The sequence below is a fragment of the Bos indicus genome, chromosome 13, assembly GCF_029378745.1.
Source record: "Bos indicus isolate NIAB-ARS_2022 breed Sahiwal x Tharparkar chromosome 13, NIAB-ARS_B.indTharparkar_mat_pri_1.0, whole genome shotgun sequence".
Classification (NCBI taxonomy): Eukaryota; Metazoa; Chordata; class Mammalia; order Artiodactyla; family Bovidae; genus Bos; species Bos indicus.
The window spans coordinates 81,931,929-81,950,751 of NC_091772.1; the positions used below are offsets into that span (position 1 = coordinate 81,931,929).

The 18,823-nt window shown below is 43.8% G+C and overlaps 1 protein-coding gene and 1 non-coding gene across 3 annotated transcripts in view; one reads left to right on the plus strand and one right to left on the minus strand.

The window, feature by feature from the left end:
- The window catches only part of DOK5 (docking protein 5), a 151,328-nt gene that overhangs the window by 23,922 nt on the left and 108,583 nt on the right, over positions 1-18,823 (plus strand). The gene's annotated exons all lie outside the window — the stretch shown is intronic.
- TRNAL-CAA (transfer RNA leucine (anticodon CAA)) lies at positions 15,560-15,631 on the minus strand. The gene has a single exon. It is a non-coding gene; the product is annotated as a tRNA-Leu (tRNA).

The window sequence follows — 18,823 nt, forward strand, 5'->3', positions numbered from 1 at the left end:
TTGATTGGAATAGTCTCCTTTCTCTCCTGTCCACTTTCTCTAATTAAATTCTGTAAGTTGAACTCATGCTGGTGAAGACCAGAGCTTTGATCACAGAGAGGAATTTCATTCCAGGACAGACGGTACTGGATCCCTACCGCCACAGCTCCAGAAGAAGCACCCAACACTGCCTGAGGTCCAAGCCAGTGAAAACTGCCCAGTTACACCAAGATGTAAAAATGTCCACCAGAGGCTTTCAGACAGGAGTATGGACAGTTTTTGTTTCTTTTTTTAGTACTGATTTACATTTCCTTTATTTACTTACTTTGCTTACACAGAATTTCCTGGAAATGCTTTTACTCCAAGAAGCAGAATTATTCCTTTTTCTTTACTGGAAGATTCTCTTTTCTGACTTCCTTGATGAGGCTGGTGTGTGAGGCTGGTGTGCAAGGGCTGTTTCTCAGTCTGTAAATGCTCGGTAATTAACAGTCACACTTTATGCCTAATCCTAAAATATGCGTAAGTGAAATAGCATTTTTTAAAAGCCTATTTTAAACTTCATACTTGTACAATTTTTTTACCTTCTGATTAGAATTAAAGAGAATAAAGCCCTTTCATGATAAATTTTCTGGCCATGGTGAAGAGACGTGTTTTAATGCTCATCTCTTTAAACCACAACCAGAGATATATACTCAGAAAATCACTTTATATTAATGGCTAATTGGAAAAACAGACAATACTATTAGAATATGGAGAGAAATAGCATTTGGGCTTTCAAAGTGGATTCTGTATAGGATCCCACGGCCTGGGATAAGATATAAGAGAGGACACTTCTCCTTCCTGGTTTGCAGGAATCCCGCTTTGCTTTACTTTAGTTCCCTTATGTCACCCTGGCTTTGCTGGATTGAAAGGTTGCCTGGCTTGTGCAGCCCCTGGACCAGAATTACTCTTCCTGCTCGGCCATTGGGAGCACAGCCCTGTCAGCAGATGCATCCACTTGATTTCACCTCTGTGCTTTTGGAGTTGAAAGCGCAGCCTTGGCAATGGGCGTACGTCAGAGGGCTCAGCACGACCAGCTAGAGACACTGTCTGACCGTGGTGTTCACGCAACAGTGCAGAGTAACGGCGTTCGCGTCCGAGGATGGTCAGAGCCGCGACTGCAGAAGCCACAGCAGCAGCAACCGCTCCCATTTGGTGGGCATTTTCTTTCCTTTAAAATTGAAGTATCGTTGATTTACAGTATTAGTTTTGGGTATATGGGAAAGTGATTCAGTTATATACATGTATATTTTTCAGATTCTTTTCCATGATAAGTCATTACCAGATATTGAATATAGTTCCCTGTGCTATACAGTAGATCTTTATTGCTTATCTGTTTTATATATAGTAGTTTATATTTGTTAGACCCATAATCCTAATTTATTCCTCCCCTGTTCCTTTCCCCGTGAATAGTATTCTTTCATATTGAAATCTGCACTTTGATTTACTATTTCAAAAAATGCACACTTTAAAAAAAAGAAATATGCTATGAAGGGTAAACTCAGTTTCAGTGATACTGACTTGATTTTGGCCCTAGTCTTTGTGCAATTATTGTACCATGGTTCTGGGGAAGGCGATCATAAGAGGTTCTGCAGCTGGAAGTGGAAGAATAGGATGTAAAGTAGTTAAGGAAGGAGAGAGGAACAAAAGTGAGCTTCTGTGTGGTGCTGACCACGTTTCAGAAATTTTGCATCAATTTTTTGTTCCTCTTAACCAGCCTGTGACACAGGTTTGCTTCCTGGACTCTACAGGACACCAGATTGACACTGTCTCCTCCCTCTTACTCACCAGCAGATCCCAGGTTGTTTGGGGTCATGATATACCCAGCTAAACTAACCACGTTTCTCAGCTTCTTGGCTGGGGCTTCGGAACCAGATGGAGTTAATGGTAAAGCCCTTTAAAAGGGGGCAAAATCAACTGGTAACTTGTCTCTTACCCTTTTCTCAGAGTGTAACATGGGGTTGTAACAGGAGGTTGAGCAGCCACTTCAGGACTGTAAGTGGACAAGCCACAGAATTTGGTTTCCTGTTATATTCAGCTGGAATACAATTCCCAATAAGTAGATAATAGTGCGTTCATGCTCAGTCATGTCTGACTCTTTGTGACCCCATGGACTGTAGCCCTGGGAACTCCATGGGATTTCCCAGGCAAGAATATTGGGGTGGGTTGCCATTTCCTTCTCCAGGGGATCTTCATGACCCAGGGAACAAACTCATGTCTCTTGTGTCTCCTGCATTGACAGGTGGATCCTTTACCACTGAGCCACCTAGGAAGCCCAAGAATAATAGTAATAGGAGTTTATTGAGCTTTAGCTGAGTGTATGTGGTCTGTCAGGCAGAGTGCCAAATGGTTTCTCTTTATGATTTCATTTACCTTGCCTTCTGATCCTTACTGCAACCATGGAGTTAATGATGGTTACAGCGATCTCCCTGTTTTACGAGTGAGGAAATTGAAGCCTAGAGATTACAGGTAACTTGTCTTTGAGTGGTTACGTGTGAACACTGGTCTGTTCCAAATCTTAACACTGGTCAGAATCTGCCTGAAGTCAAGAAAGGCCTCTACACTTGGGAAATCGAATCCCAGTTCTTACTACTACTTAACCAGTTGTCGGCTGATACACTAGCGGTGGAATTAACTGCTCCTCTGCGTTGTTCTTCATGACTTTCTACCACTGATGACCTTGTCTATCCATTTTGCCTCTGTATCAGCAACAAGGACTTTTTCCTGGTGAGAGCGATGGCTCAGCATAGAGGAAATACAGGCTTTGGTTTCAGAAAGCTATGTTGAAATTCCACGTCTGCCATTTCAGTTTGTTATTGAGTTACCCAACGTCTGAACCTCAGTTCTATAAAGCGAAAATAATCATGAGACCTAGGCAGTAGAGCCGTTGTGAGAATTATGAGAATTGATGAGTAATTGTCAGATAGTAGATGATCAGTGAATATTAATTCTAGATTACTGACACCTAGTAACTACTCAAAAATGAGCAGTTCTTTTGGAGATTGTTGAAGATATTGTTTCAAAAAGTCAAAAACTCAGAAGCCCTTGAAGCAGCTTGTACCATGAATAAGTAAAGAGGGCTGGATAGGGATTCTGGGAAAATAACACCTGCCCTGCTTCAAGGAAGCAGTCACTTCTCACATCCAGCCCAGGGATCCAACTTCGTCAATTCTTGCAATTTTTCTTTTCTTTTTTTAAGTGTACTTTTAATTGGAGGATAATTGCTTTACAATGTTGTGTTGATTTCTGCTCGACAACAGTGTGATCAACTGTAAGTATATGTAAGTCCGCTCCTTCCCACCTTCTCCCCTTTCTCACCGCTCTAGGTTGTCATGGAGCACCAGGTTAAGCTCTCTTTGTTAGATAGCGTCTCTCCACTAGCTGTCTATTTTACACATGATAACGTATATATAGGCTTCCCAGGCGGTGCTAGTGGTAAAGTACCAGCCTGGCAGTGCAGGAGACTTAAGAGATGAGAGTTCAGTCCCTGGGTCAGGAAGGTCCCCTGGAAGAGGAAATGGCAACCCATTCCAGTATTCTTGCCTGGAGATCCCATGGACAGAGGAGCCTGGCGGGCTACAGCCCAGGGGGTTGTAAAGAGTTGGACATGATGGACATGAGTTGGAGCAAGCTCCGGGAGTTGGTGATGGACAGGGAGTCCTGGCGTGCTGTGGTCCATGGGGTTGCAAAGAGTCGGACACGACTGAGCGACTGAACTGAACTGAACTGAAGAGACTTGGCACACACGCAGTGTATATGCATCAATCCTACTCTCTCAATTATTACAACTTTTAAAGCAAAATCAGAAGTCCAAGTCTATGTGAAACTTGATTTTCAAATATTAGTTCATTTATATATTTTTAAATGCTCTGTGAGCAAAAAAATAAAAATCTCCATATTCCCTTGCAGGCTGCCATCCTGCCATCATGGATCATTCATTCATTTCACTGGTTCATTCAACAAGCTTTGGAGAGGTTAACTTAATTCAGAAGTGAGTCACAAAAATGACTGCAGAATAAGACTTTCAAAGAAGATAAAAGACACTGAGATTATTAATGTTGGAGAAAAGTGGGCTGTGGGTTGACTAATAGTTTTCAAATACATGAAAGATTTTAAGCAGTCGATGTTGGCTAATTATCCTCTGTCTTACAGAGAGTAGAACAAAAAGACAGTGATTCATTTTAAGGAGAATTACTATGATGAAATAAATATGAAAAAATTCAGCTCCTGGGACTGATTAAGTTTTCAACAGAACAGGGGAACAGGCTGTGGACCCTTATTTTGTGAAGACTTAAAAAAATAGGAAATGTTATTGGGGGGATATATGTGTATAATTTGAATGATGTTGGAATGACCCCAACATCTGGAATGCTGAGACCGCAGTTACTTATTCTAAAGGGATTTAATTACCGACACCCAACCTTTGGCACTCAGTTCACTGCAAGGTACAATTCAAGACAAATCCCTAAGGATTTTGGATTCTGATTACTTGAGAGTCTTCTGCCTCTCCTGTGCTGTAACTGCTCTTGTTACTGGACACGTGCATTGAATAGAGGGCTCCTTTCAGAGATACAGACACGAAGTTTCCCCTGGGGAAGTCATATCTTCCAGCTTGATGGATGCCAAGTTGACACCTTCCTCCTCTTTCATTATTCTGAATAATTCTGCAAGGCCCTCCTCATTTCAATACTGCACTGGGCATGAGAATTTGCCTTTTCCACTTGTCAGAAGATGTCAAGAGTTTCTCGGAGTCCGCGGTCATACTTCAGTTTTCAGGCAGAAGAGGAATTCCAGGGGTCCCAGAAATGGCAATAAATCTCTGCTCTAACTAACTTTGCTTCAGGTGTGCTTTAAAAACTCGAAGCTTAACAGTCTTAAATATTCTCTTTCCTTTTGCTGGAAAGCTGCAAGTTATTTTAAAATATATGGAAGGTTGCCTAGTAACTATAGCTTCACTAGCTGTGAAAGAGAGGTTTTTTTTCCTCTCTTTCTCTCTCTCTCTTTTTGCTACAGAAGGGCTGTCAGGGAAGAGTCTTGGAAAATGAGGTTCATCGAGAAATGAATGAAAAATAAGACATCTTTTGGGAGTTTGGGCTCACATAAAACTGACATTAGCAGGAACATGAAAATTAAGTTTGTGTTTGAGGCAATAAATAAGTTCAAGAAAATCATCTCATTTATCTTTGCATATGCTGAATAATTTCAGTAACGTGTGTTATAGTTGAATTATGAAAATACTGTATTTCACCTTTCTCTCTGTCTCTCCCGTCTCTTCTCTCTCCTTCTCCTTCTTCTCTTAAATGAATTAGTCTGCTTAGGCTGCCGTGAAGAGTGCTGCAGACTGGGCTGCTTAAACCATGGAAATTAGTTTTCTCATGGTTTTGGAGGCTCAGTTCAAGGTGCCAGCAAGGTCCCTGTCTGGCATTGAGGACTTTCCTTCTTGCTGGTAGATGGTTGCCTCCTGCTGTGTCCTGACATGGCCTTTCTTCTGTGTTGGTAGGGAGAGAGGGATCTTTGATGTTTCTTCCTCTTATAAAGACACCAATCCAGTTGGATCAGGGCCCCACCCATTTAACTGTAATCGCCTCCTTAAAGACTCAGTCTACAAATACAGTCACATTGAGGGTTGGGTCTTAAACATAGGAGTTTGGGGAAGACACAGTTCAGTCCATAGAAAGTAGTGTGGGTAATCTTAGTGTTCTGTGGACTCAACTTTAGGCTTTGAGATATGAAGAGTTAATTATAATCGACCTCCTGAAGTGAAGTAAAAGTTGCTCAGTCATGTCTGACTCTTTATGACCCCATGGACTGTAGCCCACCAGGCTCCTCTGTCCATGCAATTCTCCAGGCAAGAATACTGGAGTGGGTTGCCATTCCCTTCTCTAGGGGATCTTCCCAACCCAGGGATCGAACCCAGCTCTCCTGAATTGCAGGCAGATTCTTTACCATCTGAGCCACCAGGTTTCAATTGACTTCATAATTGACTTTATTTCTCGTTTGAATTTTGCTTCTTTTAGCCTAGTGGGAAACAACCACCAATCAAGACGATCAAGATGTTTTTGCTGAGTCAGTCCAGGCTTGGAACTGACTTACTGAAGAGCTCAGTGCTGAACTTCGCAGAGTTCTGTGGGGGTTCTGGGAACTCTGTGAACTTACAGTAGTACTTGGTGCATAGTTTGAGACCCAAAGATTGTTTGTCTTTTTCTTTCTTTCTTTCCTTCTTCTTCTTCTTCTTTTTTTTTTAACAGCTGTTTGACAAGGAAAGAAGAAAACGGAGGGAAAATGCAGTTTAAGTTAATAGAACCGTAAGTGCTGCTTGGATTAGTACGACGATACGGGAAATAGATTAGTACTGTGATACAGGAAACCTAGACTCAATTCATTTAACAAGGATTTATTAGTTACCACCTCAGAGCAAGGCACGTGTGCTCAGTATATTAGGATGAACAAGACAGCAAGGTCCCTGCCCGGAGAACGTTCCTCCCCAGTTTATTAAGCCTCAGTCTTCTAAAAGCATAAGGGTGTTAGACTTTGAAACAAATGTTTTTCAGGGAAGGTAAAATGCGTTCATAGTTTAACAGAGGGCCAGTCTGGTTCACGATGGTTTTAGGTATGCGGTAGGTGCAGGATGGGTTAGGGACAGCCAGTTGCCGTCTAACCTTGCAGAGGGACCATGATGACCTTCTTTCTGTTCCTTTCTGTTAAACATTCTTCTGCGTTCTTACTGGGAACGCAGCCTTGGAAGGGATGCACAGGTTTTCTGTGTTCCTTTGAAGCCCTGTCCTGGGATCACCCTTCCTTCTCGTTTCCGTGTCTGACTCAGTTCCTCGTTTTCTGTCCACCTGTTGGCTCCTCATTCTGATTTGGGGACATACGCTACTGTCCTGTTTTATTATTAACTTTAATTATGTGAATAACACGTAGGACATTCTCATTGTAGGAAGTGAAAGTGTTATAAACAAGTGTCCCTTGGCAATGTCATCCTGCCTTTAACTCTTTAGCATGGGCAACTGTTATCAATTACCACATATGGTTTCTAGGCATTTGCATAAATATGTACATCCATTGAAATATTAGTTCTTTGGCATGTGAGTTCTTTTATTTAAATGATATCTTGTATGGACTGCACCAGTCCCAAAGAAAGGCAGTGCCAAAGAATGCTCAAACTACCACACAACTGCACTCATCTCACATGCTACTAAAGTAATGCTCAAAATTCTCCAAGCCAGGCTTCAGCAGTATGTCAACCGTCAACTTCGAGATGTTCAAGCTGGTTTTAGAAAAGCCAGAGGAACCACAGATCAAATTGCCAACATCCACTGGATCATCGAGAAAGCAAGAGAGTTCCAGAAAAACATCTATTTGTGCTTTATTGACTATGCCAAAGCCTTTGACTGTGTGGATCACAAGAAACTGTGGAAAATTCTGAAAGAGATGGGAATACCAGACCACCTGACCTGCCTCTTGAGAAACCTATATGCAGGTCAGGAAGCAACAGTTAGAACTGGACATGGAACAACAGACTGATTCCAAACTGGAAAAGAAGTACATCAAGGCTGTATATTGTCACCCTGCTTATTTAACTTATATGCAGACTATATCATGAGAAGCACTGGGCTGGAAGAAGCACAAGCTGGAATCAAGATTGCTGGGAGAAATATCACTAACCTCAGATATGCAGATGACACCACCCTTATGGCAGAAAGTGAAGAGGAACTCAAAAGCCTCTTGATGAAAGTGAAAGAGGAGAGTAAAAAAGTTGGCTTAAAGCTCAACATTCAGAAAACCAGGATCATGGCATCTGGTCCCATCACTTTGTGGCAAGTAGACAGAGAAACAGTGGAAACAGTGGCTGACTTTATTTTTGTGGGCTCCAAAATCACTTCAGCTGGTGATTGCAGCCATGAAATTGAAAGATGCTTACCCCTTGGAAGAAAAGCTATGACCAACCTAGACAGCATATTAAAAAGCAGAGACATTACTTTGCCAACAAAGGTCCATCTAGTCAAGGCTATGGTTTTTCCTGTGGTCATGTATGGGAGTGAGAGTTGGACTATAAAGAAGGCTGAGCACTGAAGAATTGATGGTTTTGAACTGTGGTGTTGGAGAAGACTCTTGAGAGTCCCTTGGACTGCAAGGAGATCCAACCAGTCCATCCTAAAGGAGATCAGTCCTGGGTGTTCATTGGAAGGACTGATGTTGAAGCTGAAACTCCAATACTTTGGCCATCTGTTGTGAAGAACTGACTCATTTGAAAAGACCCTGATGCTGAGAAAGATTTAAGGCGGGAGAAGAAGGGGACGATGGAGGATGAGATTGTTGGATGGCATCACTGCCTCAGTGGATATGAGTTTGAGTAAACTTCGGGAGCTGGTCTTGGATCCGGAAGCTCGGTGTGCTACGGTTTATAGGGTTGCAAAGAGTCGACGTGACTGAGCGACTGAATGGAACTGACTAAAATTGTTGAGTCCCTCCTGTCTTAGACTGGGAACATCTGGAGGATAGGACTTGAAATGTTCATTTTTGTCTTCCTAAGCTACCTTGCAGATGACACCACCCTTTTGGCAGAAAGTGAAGAGGAACTAAAAAGCCTATTGATGAAAGTGAAAAAGGAGAGTAAAAAAGTTGGCTTAAAGCTCAACATTCAGAAAACGAAGATCATGGCATCTGGTCCCATCACTTCATGGGAAATAGATGGGGAAACAGTGGAAACAGTGTCAGACTTTATATTTGGGGGCTCCAAAATCACTGCAGATGGTGACTGCAGCCATGAAATTAAAAGACGCTTAGTCCTTGGAAGGAAACTTATGACCAACCTAGATAGCATACTGAAAAGCAGAGACATTACTTTGCCAACAAAGGTCTGTCTAGTGAAGGCTATGGTTTTTCCTGTGGTCGTGTATGGATGTGAGAGTTCGACTGTGAAGAAAGATGAGGGCCAAAGAATTGATGCTTTTGAACTGTGGTGTTGGAGAAGACTCTTGAGAGTCCCTTGGACTGCAAGGAGATCCAACCAGTCCATTCTAAAGGAGATCAGCCCTGGGTGTTCTTTGGAAGGAATGATGCTAAAGCTGAAACTCCAGTACTTTGGCCACCTCATGCGAAGAATTGACTCATTGGAAAAGACTCTGATGCTGGGAGGGATTGGGGGCAGGAGGAGAAGGGGACGACAGAGGATGAGATGGCTGGATGGCATCACCGACTCAGTGGACATGAGTCTGAGTGAACTCCGGGAGTTGGTGATGGACAGGGAGGCCTGGCGTGCTGCGATTCATGGGGTTGCAAAGAGTCGGACGTGACTGAGCGACTGAAGCTACCTTGGCTCCGAGTGGGCTTTCAATAAAGGGTTTTGAACAAGTGAAAAAGATAGTAAATGAATGACTGAGTGAAATGTGTGATTCTGAACAAATAAAAGGAACTAATGCATAAATACGTCTTGAAGATATGAAAAGAATTCAGTTCAGTTCAGTTCAGTCGCTCAGTCATGTCCCACTCTTTGCGACCGAATGAGTCCCAGCACGCCAGGCCTCCCTGTCCATCACCAACTCCCGGAGTTCACCCAGACTCACGTCCACTGAGTCGGTGATGCCATCCAGCCATCTCATCCTCTGTCGTCCCCTTTACCTCTTGCCCCCAATCCCTCGCAGCATCAGAGTGTTTTCCAATGAGTCAATTCTTCGCATGAGCTGGCCAAAGTACTGGAGTTTCAGCTTTAGCATCAGTCCTTCCAAAGAAATCCCAGGGCTGATCTCCTTCAGAATGGACTGGTTGGATCTCCTTGCAGTCCAAGGGACTCTCAAGAGTCTTCTCCAACACCACAGTTCAAAAGCTTCAATTCTTCGGCCCTCAGCTTTCTTCACAGTCCAACTCTCACATCTGTACATGACTCCTGGAAAAACCATAGCCTTGACTAGACGGACCTTTGTTGGCAAAGTAATGTCTCTGCTTTTCAATATGCTATCTAGGTTGGTCATAACTCTCCTTCCAAGGACTAAGCGTCTTTTAATTTCATGGCTGCAGTCACCATCTGCAGTGATTTTGGAGCCCAAAAGAATAAAGTCTGACACTGTTTCCATTGTTTCCCCATCTATTTCCCATGAAGTGATGGGACCAGATGCCATGATCTTCGTTTTCTGAATGTTGAGCTTTAAGCCAACTTTTTCACTCTCCGCTTTCACTTTCACCAAGAGGCTTTTTATTTCCTCTTCACTTTCTGCCATAAGGGTGGTGTCATCTGCATATCTGAGGTTATTGATATTTCTCCCGGCAATCTTGATTCCATCTTGTGCTTCTTCTAGTCCAGCATTTCTCATGATGTACTCTGCATAGAAGTTAAATACAGAGGGTGACAATATACAGCCTTGACGTACTCCTTTTCCTATTTGGAACCAGTCTGTTGTTCCATGTCCAGTTCTAACTGTTGCTTCCTGACCTGCATACAAATTTCTCAAGAGGCAGATCAGGTGGTCTGGTATTCCCATCTCTTTCAGAATTCTCCACAGTTTGTTGTGATCCACACAGTCAAAGGCTTTGGCATAGTCAATAAAGCAGAAATGCATGTTTTTCTGGAACTCTCTTGCTTTCTCGATGATCCAGCGGATATTGGCAATTTGATCTCTGGTTCCTCTGGCTTTTCCAAAACCAGCTGAACATCTGGAAGTTCACGGTTGACGTACTGCTGAAGCCTGGCTTGGAGAATTTTGAGCATTACTTTACTAGCATGTGAGATGAGTGCAATTGTGCGGTAGTTTGAGCATTCTTTGGCATCGCCTTTCTTTGGGATTGGAATGAAAACTGACCTTTTCCAGTCCTGTGGCCACTGCTGAGTTTTCCAAATTTGCTGGCATATTGAGTGCAGCACTTTCACAGCATCATCTTTCAGGATTTGAAAGAACTCAACTGAAATTCCATCACCTCCACTAGCTTTGTTCGTAGTGATGCTTTCTAAGGCCCACTTGACTTCACATTCCAGGATGTCTGGCTCTAGGTCAGTGATCACACCATCGTGATAATCTGGGTCGTGAAGTTCTTTTTTGTACAGTTCTTCTGTGTATTCTTGCCATCTCTTCTTAATATCATCTCCTTCTGTTAGGTGCATACCATTTCTGTCCTTTATCCAGCCCATCTTTGCATGAAATATTCCCTTGGTATCTCTAATTTTCTTGAAGAGGTCCCTAGTCTTTTCCATTCTGTTGTTTTCCTCTATTTCTTTGCATTGATCGCTGAAGAAGGCTTTCTTATCTCTTCTCGCTATTCTTTGGAACTCTGCATTCAGATGTTTATATCTTTCCTTTTCTCCTTTGCTTTTCGCTTCTCTTCTTTTCATAGCTATTTGTAAGGCCTCCCCAGACAGCCATTTTGCTTTTTTGCATTTCTTTTCCATGGGGATGGTCTTGATCCCTGTCTCCTGTACAATGTCATGAACGTCATTCCATAGTTCATCAGACACTCTGTCTATCAGATCTAGGCCCTTAAATCTATTTCTCACTTCCACTGTATAATCATAAGGGATTTGATTTAGGTCAAACCTGAATGGTCTAGTGGTTTTCCCTCCTTTCTTCAATTTAAGTCTGAATTTGGCAATAAGGAGTTCATGATCTGAGCCACAGTCAGCTCCTGGTCTTGTTTTTGCTGACCGTATAGAGCTTCTCCATCTTTGGCTGCAAAGAATATAATCTGGTTTCGGTGTTGACCATCTGATGATGTCCATGTATAGAGTCTTCTCTTGTGTTGTTCAAAGGGGGTGTTTGTTATGACCAGTGCATTTTTTGGCAAAACTTTGCCCTGCTTCATTCCGTATTCTAAGGCCAAATTTGCCTGTTACTCCAGGTGTTTCTTGACTTCCTATTTTTGCATTCCAGTCCCCTGTAATGAAAAGGACATCTTTTTTGGGTGTTATTTCTAAAAGGTCTTGTAGGTCTTCATAGAACCGTTCAACTTCAACTTCTTTAGCGTTACTGGTTGGGGCATAGACTTGGATTACTGTGATATTGAATGGTTTGCCTTGGAAACGAACAGAGATCATTCTGTCGTTTTTGAGATTGCATCCAAGTACTGCATTTTGGACTCTTTTGTTGACCATGATGGCTACTCCCATGTCTTCTGAGGGATTTTTGCCCACAGTAGTAGATATAATGGTCATCTGAGTTAAATTCACCCATTCCAGTCCATTTCAGTTCGCTGATTCCTAGAATGTTGACTCTTGCCATCTCTTGTTTGACCACTTCCAATTTGCCTTGATTCATGGACCTGACATTCCAGGTTCCTATGCTCTACTGCAGCTCTTATATATAGTGAGTTAAATATAGAGTCAACGTTCAGAAGCAGAAATTAATTCAAGAAACATTTGTCGAAAATCGTACATTTAAAATGTTTTAATGATACATAACATTACTTTCCTATTCCTATTGTAACAAATAGTCACAACTTAGTTAGTGGTTTAAAAGAATGGAAATTTATTTTCTTACAATTCTGAAGGTCAGAAGTCTGAATTGAGCCTTAAGGGGCCAAAATCAAGGTGTCAGCCGAGCCTCCTCTGGAGGCCTTAGGAAAATGGTCTCCTTGCCTTTTCTAGCTTCGCTCGTACTTCTTAACTCATAGCCCCTTCCTTCATCCTCAAAGCCCTTCAGTCCAGCCTGTTTCTGTTGTCACATCTGCTTTTTCTAACTTCGTCTCTTGCTTTTCTCTTATAAGGATGCATTTGATTACACTGTGCCCACCTGGATACTCCAGGGTGATTTTCAGATATCAAAACTCTTAGCATAATCAATTCTGGAAAGTGTTAAGATAGTATCTGCGCAGGTCCTGGGCATTACGCAGTGGACATCTTTAGGGGGCCATTTTTTTTGTCTGTCATAGTATATCTTGTTGCTATTGACTGTTCTCGTTTTGAGATTTTATAATGGAAGGCATCCTACCACTGACTGTCACTTCAAATGCAAATTTAGAGAGTTTTGAGCTTGTGTTCTCTTTTGCTTGTTCCATTTCAGAAAGTAAATTCATTTCCCAAGAAGACAAATCATTTCTTCATGTTGCCCATAAAAAGCGGCATGGCTCAACCAAGGAAAGCATGCCAAGATGGACTCAGTCCCTCCTGTGGAGACGGTGGTCCCAGAAACGTGTGCTGGTCATCCAGAGACGGCAGAGCGCTGGCAGTCAGCCAGCTTTGTCGGGCGACGGCACAAGTGTCTGAAGCGCGTCTATGCAGCCCTGTGGTGTTTCGGTGATCGGGTAATGCAGGGCATGCGTCTATGCGCTCTGTGGTGTTGCGGTGATCAGGTAATGCAGAGTACGCTTCTGTGCAGTCCAAGGTGGTGGTGGTGGTTTAGTCGCTAAGTCGTGTCCGACTCCTGCGATCCCGTGGACTGTAGCCCGCCAGGCTCCTCTGTCCATGGGATTCTCCAGGCAAGAATACTGGGGTGGGTTGCCATTTCTTTCTCCAGTGCAATCCATGGTGGTGTGTAATTGGGTAATGCAGAGCATGCTTCTGTGCACTCTGTGGTGTTGCGGTGATCGGTTAATGTGTTAGCTGACAGAGGATGATCCCTGACACAATCCACCTCTTTCTAGCTCGAGTTATTTCTGACTCTTAAAGTAGACAGCGGAAGCCAAAAGGAAAGGTGTGAATAATAGTAAAATGTTCACTTGCAGTGTGTCCTGCAGCCTTAGGCTAAAAGTAGCATCTCAGAGTCCAGCTCCCATATTCTCATTTCCCCTCTGTGATTCCTTAAGTGGGCAGAAGTGTGTCTCATTATATAACCCTGTTATAGTGGGAAGAGAAGCTATATTTAAATATGTGTGTGGAGAATCCATTGTCAGCTACAGGTACATATTTAATTACTGTAAGGGAGAAAAAACCCAGAAATTCAAATATGATGTGGGGGTTGATTTTATTCAAATAATTCCGCCTAAAGAGAACTGAGCAGTGTTGTTTAAATGATTGCCTCTTAGGAGACAGAATGTGTATATGCGTCTATAGCCCTGCTTTGTTTAAATAAAGAGGCTTTTTGCAGTAGGTGGAAAGACAAATGAGAAGAGAAAATCATTTAAATTTCACCCTTTGGAAATACTCTAGCTTGGGAACCTTCTATTGTTTTCTTTGGGTGTGGTAGAGTATGCTTTTGTCTGAGCTGTGTCTCCCCCTTCTAACATCCTGGGCTAAAAGCTTTACTGTTGCAAAGGCTCAGATCCCTCCCAGTGACAGAGAAGGGCCTCCAGCTCAGATGGTTTGGCTCCACATGTGTGTTCTATACTCACCCAGGGTCTAGGTTCGCAATAAACAATGAAAAAATTAACACAGATATTCATTCATTCATTCAGTTCCTAATTAGGTCATTGCTGTTGTTCAGTCGCTCAGTCGTGTCTGACTCTTTGCAGCTGACCCCATGGACTGTAGCACACCAGGCTTCCCTATCCTTCACCAACTCCCAGAGCTTGCTCAAGCCCATGTCCATCGAGTCGGTGATGCCATCTAGCCATCTCGTCCTCTGTTGTCCCAACTCCCAGAGCTTGCTCAAGCCCATGTCCATCGAGTCGGTGATGCCGTCTAGCCATCTCGTCCTCTGTCGTCCCCTTCTTCTCCTGCCCTCAGTCTTTCCCATCATCAGAGTCTTTCCAATGAGTCAGCTCTTCGCGTCAAGTGGCCAAAGTATTGGAGCTTCAGGTACTGCTAACTCTGATCGTTTTCTATGGATAGAACCCTACTGACACCAAATATTCATGAGGCTTTCCAACATCAACCAATTTCCAGCTCTCTGGACACCAGCTCAGTGTTGTATGATTCAGTTTAATTCTGACACTTTGTGTGAGTGCTGAGTTGCTCAGTCGTGTCCGACTCTTTGTGACCCCATGGACTGTAGCCTGCCAGGCTCCTCTGTCCATGGGATTCTCCAGGCAAGAATACTGGAGTGGGTTGCCTGCCCTCCTCCAGGGATTTATGCAGACCCAGGGATCGAACCTGCCTCTCTTACTTTATGTGCTGATGGTGATGATGTTGGTGATATTGATGAAAATGCCTCACAGTTAGTAAGCCCTTACTTTTTGCCCGGTGCCAGGCTGAATACTGCACACACATCAGCTGGTAGTGCTCTTACCGGCCCTCTGTGGCAGGTGCTCCTGTGGCTCCGCCTTTTCATTTTACATTTGCACACACATCAGCTGGTGGTGCTCTTACCGGCCCTCTGTGGCAGGTGCTCCTGTGGCTCCGCCTTTTCATTTTACATTTGCACACACATCAGCTGGTAGTGCTCTTACCGGCCCTCTGTGGCAGGTGCTCCTGTGGCTCCGCCTTTTCATTTTACATTTGCACACACATCAGCTGGTAGTGCTCTTACCGGCCCTCTGTGGCATGTGCTCCTGTGGCTCCGCCTTTTCATTTTACATTTGCACACACATCAGCTGGTAGTGCTCTTACCGGCCCTCTGTGGTAGGTGCTCCTGTGGCTCCGCCTTTTCATTTTACGTTGGCATCTGTTTATTTCCTTGGCGGTGCTGGGTCTTACTTGTGGTGTGCCGGACCTTTGGTGGCAGCACGTGGGATCTCGTTCCCTGACCAGGGATCGAACCTGGGCTCCCTGCATTTGGAGCAGGAGTCTTAGCCACTGGACCACCAGAGAAGTGAGAAGGTGAAAGTTTAATGGAGTTAATGAACGTGTCCAGGGACGTCTAGGAAGAAGTTGGCTCATCTAGGGCTCCAGTGTAGCTGTCCCTGACTTTCAACGTGTGCTGCGTCTCATTTAATGTTTTCACTGTGCTGTAGTGGTTGGATTGAACTGCATTTTCTTTTTTTTTTTTGTATCAGGAGGTCAGATGTTATGAAGATTAAAAGAGACATAATATATGTTTAATGTTTGGCATCCATCCCATATAAAATGCTACATAAATATTAGGCATTTTATAATATTAGATCTATTTCTTTTACTTATAAACTATTTAATATAATCTTTATTCCTTCCATTTCTATTATTGCCTTTAACATTTCATACCATCCTGAAATGATTAAATTATTTATTCTCTATCTCTATAGAGATACAGAAGTTACGAGTGCCTATATAATTGAAGATGAGAGAATGACAAGACCTCTGTAATGTCCACAGAAAGTCAGAAAGTCTTGATTTAGGTCAGAGTTTCAAGTTTGAATATGATGTACTCATTTTTTCAAATAACTAGCTTATGTTTTAAGCAAATACCATGAGATCTGTAACACCATCCTCTTGTGATTTAGTAAGGAGAAATGGGTTGCTTAAACATGATGCTTTGCTCCTTCATTTCAAAGTGAATGATGCACCAGGAACGGTATTTGTGAATCTGTCTCTATACTGTGAGATAACCAATTTGTCTGACTTTTATCTTTGAATTAATAGTTGTTTTGGCTTCAAGGAAATGTGGTGCATTAGACACTGAAGATTATCTGTGGCACATCTTCCTTGTAGGCTTTTAGTAACACTCTGTTTCAAACTCTCAGAAGAGAATCCTGTCGTCTTAGCGTTTTGGTTTTTGAAAATCAAGTGTGTTCTCCATTCTGTAGAGCAGGTAAGTGCCTATGGAAGCTCCTTGACCTGCAGCCTCGTCAGCTCTCAGACTCCTGTTGCTCGTGTTTTGGGGTCCTCCTCCTCCAGTTGATGGGACCAAAGGCGTCTCAGTGGAGCTCCTAGTTCAACCCCATCCTCCCAGTTGCTTATGCGATGGATCACCCTTCAGTTGTCCTTGACTCTTCTCTTCCTCTCCCATTTTGTTTGGCAGCCCCTTAGCAAATTCTGTTGCCTCTAGGTTCAAAATACATCTAGGATTTCGTTCTTAGTAAAACTCAACGTTCAGAAAACTTCAATTGTGGCATCCTGTCACATCGCTTAGTGGAAAATAGATGGGGAAAAAGTGGAAACAGTGACAGATTTTATATTCTTGGGCTCTGGAATCACTGTGGATGGTGACTGCAGCCATGAAATTAACAGACACTTGCTCCTTGGAAGGAAAGCTGTGACCACCCTAGACAGCATATTCAAAAGCAGAGACATTACTTTGCTGACAAAGGTTCATAGAGTTAAAGCTTTGGTTTTTCCAGTAGTCATGTACAGATGGGAGAGTTGGAACATAGAGAAGTCTGAGAGCTGAAGAATTGATGCTTTCGAGCTGTGGTGCTAGAGAATACTCTTAGAGTCCCTTCAATCCTAAAGGAAATCAATCCTGAATATTCATTGGAAGTACTAATGCTGAAGCTGAAGCTCCAGTACTTTGGCCACCTGATGTGAAGAACTGACTCATTGGAAAAGACCCTGAGGTCAGGAGGAGAAGGGGGTGATAGAGGATGAGATGGATGACATCATTGACCCAATGAACATGAGCTTGAGCAAACTCTGGGAGATGGTGAAGGACACGGAAGCCTGGTGTGCTGCAGTCCATGGGGTCAGTTGCAAAGAGTCAAACATGACTGAGTGACGGAACGAGAACACTGGCATAGGGCGTTGGCGCTCACCATCTACGTGGGGTGTTTCCTTGGGATGCCACCATGCCCCCTCGCATCTCCTGGCCCTTCCTTTGGTTGGACCTTCTATGAGCAGCCTCTGACGGACCCCATGTCTTCTCCCGTTGACCCAGTTCTTCACTTTCTGGCCTCACGTCGCTTGTGAGCGGTGGTGGTGCTCATTTTTATGATGCAGCCTCTGACACCAAGTGTGTCCAGAAACTCAGGTCAGTTCTGCCACTGCCTCCTGGAGTTAGCACAGACTCCAGAGGTAAAAACCTTGCTCCCAGGAGATGTCCCTGCTGGAGCTGCCAACCACAGCAGGGGTGCCCAGGCTTCCCACCCTTCTGCGGGGCCGACCATAACTGTGCTGTTCTCCCAGCTTTCTTTTCAGGTTCAGAAATTTGCCTGAACAACTCACAGAACTCAGGAAAACACTTCACTTGCATTTCCCTGATGACTATAAAGGATTCAACTCCAGAACAGCCCGATGGAAGAGATGCCTGGGGCAGGGTATGGGAGGGGACTGTGTGGGACTTCTGTCCCCTCTCTAGACCTGCCACCCTGCCAGCACCTTGATGATCTCTTGGTCCTTCAGTCCTTGAACCCTGCCCTTTGGGAGCTTCTATGGAGGATTCATTATGTAGGCGTGATGGACCAATTCATTGGCCATGGGTGTTTCTGTCTCCAGCCCTGTGCCCCTCCCCAGAGGTGAGGGCTGGGTGTGAATGCTTCCTTTGGCTGATCGAGAGGCACCTCATTAGCATACACTTAGGATTAAAGGAGTTAGTTGTGAGCAATAAAAGATGCTTCTAAATTCCTGTCTTTCCCATCACTCAGGAGATTCCAGAGGTTGTAGGAGCTGTGCCAGGAACGGGAGACAAAAGCAAAATACACATTTCTTACTAGACCACACCTGCCAGCCTGCTTCATACTCTACTTAGATGTTGATTGCCTGCCTGCACCAGCTGGCATTAAACTCCACTGCATCATGTGCTTTAGGACTGTGGTGCTGGAGAAGACTCTTGAGAGTCCCCTTGGACTGAAGGGAGATCCATCCAGTTGATCCTAAATGAAATCAGTCTGAATATTCATTGGAAGGACTGATGCCGAAGCGGAAGCTCCAATACTTTGGCCACCTGAGGCGAGGAGCCAAGTCATTGGAACAGAGCCTGATGCTGGGAAAGATTCAAGGTGGGAAGAGAAGGGGACGGCAGAGGATGAGAAGATTGGATGGCATCACCGACTCAGTGGACACGAGTTTGAGCAAGCTCCAGGAGACAGTGAAGGACAGAGGAGCCTGGCGAGCTGCAGTCCGTGGGGCTCCAGAGTCGGACACGACTTGTCA